The following is a 5,292-nucleotide window of genomic DNA, read 5'->3' as shown; positions in this document are numbered from 1 at the left end:
CATATGAACCAAACAAAATGCAAAGTACATTATCAAAGCCCCTTAGCTGGTCAGCTGAACATTTGTCAGAGAAAGTGATTTCTTAATGATTCTAAAGCACTGCAAGCACCCAACAATGCAGACAGTAGCAAAGATTAATAAACAATTACCTATCCACCTAAAAGTCCATTAAAAATAAAATTAGAATTTGTTTCCCACCTTGTACTTTCATTTTGTGGCAGTGTTGTCTCCATAAAGATTAGATGAAGATCTGGCAGGTTATTAAACAGATAATAAACAGTAGCATTAAAATATTGTTCTTCAGAAAAGATAAGCCCTCAGAGCATGTAACTATTCTGTCAAATTTAGAAGTTATTTGCATAAGTAAAAGATACTCCAGAGAGTTGGTAAAAACAGGTATCTTCTGTGCTTTAATTTCGCCCTGGGACACAGGTAACAATAAAACCTTCCTGTCCCACCTCACCAGTTGTTCTGATGCACCACACTCAGATGCTGTAGTAGGGCTTCCAGGATTCAGCACCAGGCCAGAGCTGAATATGAAGATTTTCCAAGAGGTAAAGGACACCTGTGGCACATAGTAAATAAATAAGCATGTATTTCTATAGAGTAAGTCTAACAGAGTAGACAACGTAGTACATATCAGTGCACTATAATTATTCTTGGTACTAAGTTTCATATGACCCAGGAGATTATCCACAGGAAGACTACGCTGCTGTTCACATCTACCACAGTGCGTTGCTGTCTGTACACAAGCATGTCTTGCACCCTAGGTCATTGTCTCATAGTCATTTCCACACTAGTGTTTACCCCAGTTTTTGTTCCACAAAACATACACCACTGCCTGGGATTTCTTTTAAATCATGCTTTTAACTCTGAAGAGATGTATTTCCCACAAAACACATTTCTGGAAAACATCAGATCACAGCTTTTGAGAACAGGCAACAGAGAAGAAGCTGCCATTCACGCTTTGCAGAAAATTTGGGTATCAATTACCTGGTCAGGCACATTCAGGACTTGAGATTTCTACCAGTTGAGAACATCTGTTCTTGTTAATCTTTCTAGAAATCAACAAAATCATATTTACATCAATGTTCACTGTGGATATCCAAACTGTACAACAGGGTAAAAAATCACATAAATACATGAAGAGCTATTGCCTAACATTTACAGTTGAATGTGCACATACTTCATGATAGTTTTCTTCAAGGGGTACTAATGATTGCAGAAGTATGATTCTTCATAAACGCTATGCAATATTAATATAAAATTAATTGGCAAACATTTGACTGAATTTATATAAAAATATGACTGAATATTAATGGGAATCAATGGAAGTAGGGTGGGACCAAATAAAAATTATTTTATTGTGAACTTCAAGCCACCAGACACAGAAAAGAGCGTAAGATGAACTTGGTTTAATCCTCGGTTTAGCTTGCACAGCTAGTCTTAGAATTGTAAACATTACTTTCCTTCCTTGCTAATCCTGCTTTAGCATTTGACCTGATGGTGATTTTCTGTTGAGAAATAATCTTAAAAAAATCTCACAGGGCAAGAATGTAAAATTTGAGAGACAAGGACTTTGATCTGCAGTCCAGCACATCTCACAGAAGTCCTGTTACTTCTCTGTGTTGCAGTTTCTTCACTGAATAAACTAAATATGCTTCAACACATAGACTTCCTCCCCCCCATTTCTACAGCTGAGCTGTTCTGGCTACTTTCAGGTTATATCAAAATGAGAACATTTGAGAAAATAAAGAGAAGTGGGACTGTATTTACTACAGGCATAAAAATTTACTATGTTTGGCAGAAGAGAAGGAAATTAATTTTGAGGTATATATTAGTATTGCAGAGTCATATAGATCACTGGAATTAATAATGTTGTAATAGTTTGATGGAGTCCAGTAAATAATCAAAATAATTCAGTACAAACAAATAAAAGTGCCTACTAAATTTTTAGCAGCAATCCATTAACCTAGGACATAGCAGAGATATATAAAATACAAAGGTTCTTTTTCCTTTTTCTGCTAACACTAATTTCTTGGAAATGTCATTTATCAATTTCACTTTTTTCAGTCTCTTCTGACCCAGTCACAAAATCAAAATGAAACTTGACAGAAAACAAGCTATACCTTTAGCTAAAGTGAGTCTGTGACCTTTCTGTGATATGTAGCCTCGGTGCAGTCTTCAGAACTATTCACACACACCATGCCCCATTACTTCTCTTTCTGTGAAATCAAAATTCCCTCATCTAAACACGTTGGCCTCAGGAGAGGTCAATTTCCTGGCTGAAAACAATGTAAATTATTTTGACCTGGAGAAGAATCCATTCTCCTACATAAAAACTACAGATTATGAAAATCCCTTTTCATCCTTACAATCTCAGGATTACTATTAAAAATTGCGAGATGTGGAGATGTCAAGGCCATCACTCAAACACACACAAGTAAGTACACATTTCTTCTACATAGAATAAAAACTATAAAAATCTAATACCTCATCAGAGGAAGCACAAAGTATCAATTTTACCAAAAGGTTTGTACCTCTGTAGTTTATACATATGCTGTGTTTGAGAAGTATGCAGAGAATGTCTTACATATAATGCAGTTATTTTCTCTCATTAACAAATTCTCTTAAATCATATGACATTCTAATGTAATAAACCACTTTCAGATCTACATAATGCCACCAAACGAATAAAGTATTTCAAGATTGTTGTACTGTAGAAAGAGGAGGAAGATTGGCAGTCATTCTGGTAGGTCTGTAGTCCGTGCTAAGTAAGGACAGATAAACATCGACAAATGAGACATTAAATACAAGCAAAAGCAAAGTTTCATAAAATAAGCGACTGGATGTTCTTGCTGCGCACAATTTTCATCATCCAGAAATGAAGTACTGTCACCATTAATACAATGCTCACCGCATCTCCAATTAAAGGAATGTACATCAGAATCTGTTTACTGCAGCTGTAAATGTCTCTATTTCACTGTTTTGATTTACTCCGTTACAAGCCTATTTTCTCCTGTGCATGGCAAGTTGTTGTTTAGTTTATGGTGGGAGAGACCATTCAGGTCAAGGGCTCTATGCAAAAGTCCTCTGAAATAAGAAGCAAAGAGGTAGAAGAATTCCTTGCTCTCAGAAAGGAAAGTTAAGGCTGCAACATACTGACAACTGAAGTGTGGAAAGTGTCAGTTCCACTGACACTGGTGTGGTAAACTGAGTACATGGAACAGCACAGTGTGACTTAGCCTCTTCATCCCCTGCCTTTGTGGGTATCTGTCAAATACAATGTGAGCTGATTCTTTCACAAAGCTGCAAACCAGTAATAACTTCTTACTTTTTAATTATTATTTGGTGACAGACATTGGATGAGGGAAGGAGGAGGACATCACCAGGGGATAAACCAGTAAGAGGGTTTTGTTTATCAGCAGCTGTGCATGAGCCATAAGCAGCTGTGCACACACTCTTCACTGTTTTAGAATAAATTCATTCAGAAAAGTATCACTCCAGATGGGAAAGGTTTATGTATGTCAGACCTCAATCACACTGCAAGCATATTGCTTCCTATGCTGGTCACTGCACAGCTGCAGCAATCCATTCTGGTGCATTCACACTTGCCCTCTTGTTCCACACTAACATCATGTTAACATCTTCCACACTTAACATATTAACATCATCCAAACCTTGTGTGTTTGAATGCACTAGGCATAAACATTGTTGGAGGTGGCATTGCTGAGAAAAAGCCCTCAGATCCAGTTTTGAAATGCAGCTCCCCAGTGCACCTGATTTGCTTTGTGCAAATTGTGGTGTGCAGATTTGCACTTCTGTTTCTCTATCAGTTTTGTTTTAAAGCATCTGTTTTGTAAAGAAGAAAGTGGGTAACGATGAAGCGACAAGTATTATTGAAAATGCTGGAGCCAAGCTTGGGAGACTTTACTAATTCTTTCTGACTATATTTTTAATCTGCAAAAGGAAACGTGTTGAGAATGTGTAAAAAACCCATGTCAAGCCAAATGGGAGTCCCAGGACCTACGCATATGTGCTGCAATATATGCCTTCATGCTTTTGCAGGTAACGCATAATGCCATGGTTCTGTCACTACTGTCTGCAGACATTGATTCTCCATCCTTCAGTAACACAAAGCCACCCACTTTAGGGGTAAATAGCTGCATCTTTCAGTTTTCAGAGCAGCGACCAAGGACCTCCTTCTCCCTCACAGCCTGTAAACAGCTGCTTACCACCGACTGAACTGATCTCTCAGATCCTACCTCACTCACCCCACAGCTCCCCAAATACTATAGTCATTGAGATAGATAATGTGTGTAGAGATACCCAAGGCAATACACACCCTAACTCCTCGGAGTGCACTTTTGAGTATTGGGAGCTAGAGCTACCTCCTGCTTCCTCCGTGCCCAACAGCCTTTTCCCCATCTACTGGAGGCTTCGGAACTATAACTGATGTACGTCAACGTCAGCTGGAGCGAGCTGAACGCGGGCTCCAGGTCCTTCTTTACACACACACAAAACCGAAATCACCGCTTGGCCCGTGTGGAAGGCTCGTCCCCGCACCGGGCTGCACCCGCCATTTTGCGCCTCACCGCGGGGCTGGCACGTGCCCGCCTCAGGGCCGGGGAGCGGGAACTGGGGGGCCGCCAGACGCCGTCTAACGGCAGCGACCCGCTTCGGGGGTGAAGAGGAATGTCACTCCCGGCCCGGCCTTCCTTCTCACTCAGTCCCCTGCCTCCCTGCCGAGCACACGCACTGACAAGCAGCTTCTGACTTTCCGGCAGCACGAACCCCAAAATGCCTCCGGTGCCGTCACCCGGCTCCACGACCAGGCGAGCCGCTGCCTCTTCTAGCCAGCCCGCTCCAGAGAGGCTTCGCCAGAGACCGGCGAGTCTGCGGGACCTCTCCACGGCTTCACGCCCGGCCACCGTTTCCCGCGCTGGGTGTGCAGACACGCCACCACCCCACGGTGAACCACAAACGCTCTTGTGTCACCGCAGTTCTGCTGGAAGCGCCGGCCGGGCCGCCGCAGGGCCCCTCTCTTCGGCTCCCCTCCGTCCCGCGGCCGCCGCCTCAGGCCGCCCCGCGCGGCACCCGCCGCCGCCATGCGGGGCAGGAAGGGGAGGGGAGGGGAGGGCAGCCGGGCCGGGCCCCCGCCCCGCGGGCCACCTAACTCACGCGCCGAGCCGCCGCAGGGCCCGCGCCCGCCCCGCCGGCAGAGCCTGCCGCGGGCCCCTCCCCTCCCGGCCCTCGGCCCGGGCGCCCCGGCCCCCAAGGACTCCGGAGCGC

The 5,292-nt window shown here is 43.6% G+C and overlaps 1 long non-coding RNA gene across 1 annotated transcript; it reads right to left on the bottom strand.

Annotated features, from left to right (window-relative positions):
- Positions 1–492: 492 nt before the first annotated feature.
- Positions 493–2,209, bottom strand: LOC141973742 (uncharacterized). The gene is made up of 3 exons (XR_012635594.1): positions 2,130–2,209; positions 994–1,058; positions 493–565 (listed from the first exon to the last, which is right to left on the bottom strand). It is a non-coding gene; the product is annotated as an uncharacterized LOC141973742 (long non-coding RNA).
- Between the last annotated feature and the right edge of the window lie 3,083 nt (positions 2,210–5,292).

This window comes from Athene noctua, chromosome Z (assembly GCF_965140245.1).
Source record: "Athene noctua chromosome Z, bAthNoc1.hap1.1, whole genome shotgun sequence".
Taxonomy (NCBI): domain Eukaryota; kingdom Metazoa; phylum Chordata; class Aves; order Strigiformes; family Strigidae; genus Athene; species Athene noctua.
Note: the sequence above shows the minus strand (reverse complement) of the source record. Positions and strands in the feature narration are given on the sequence as shown.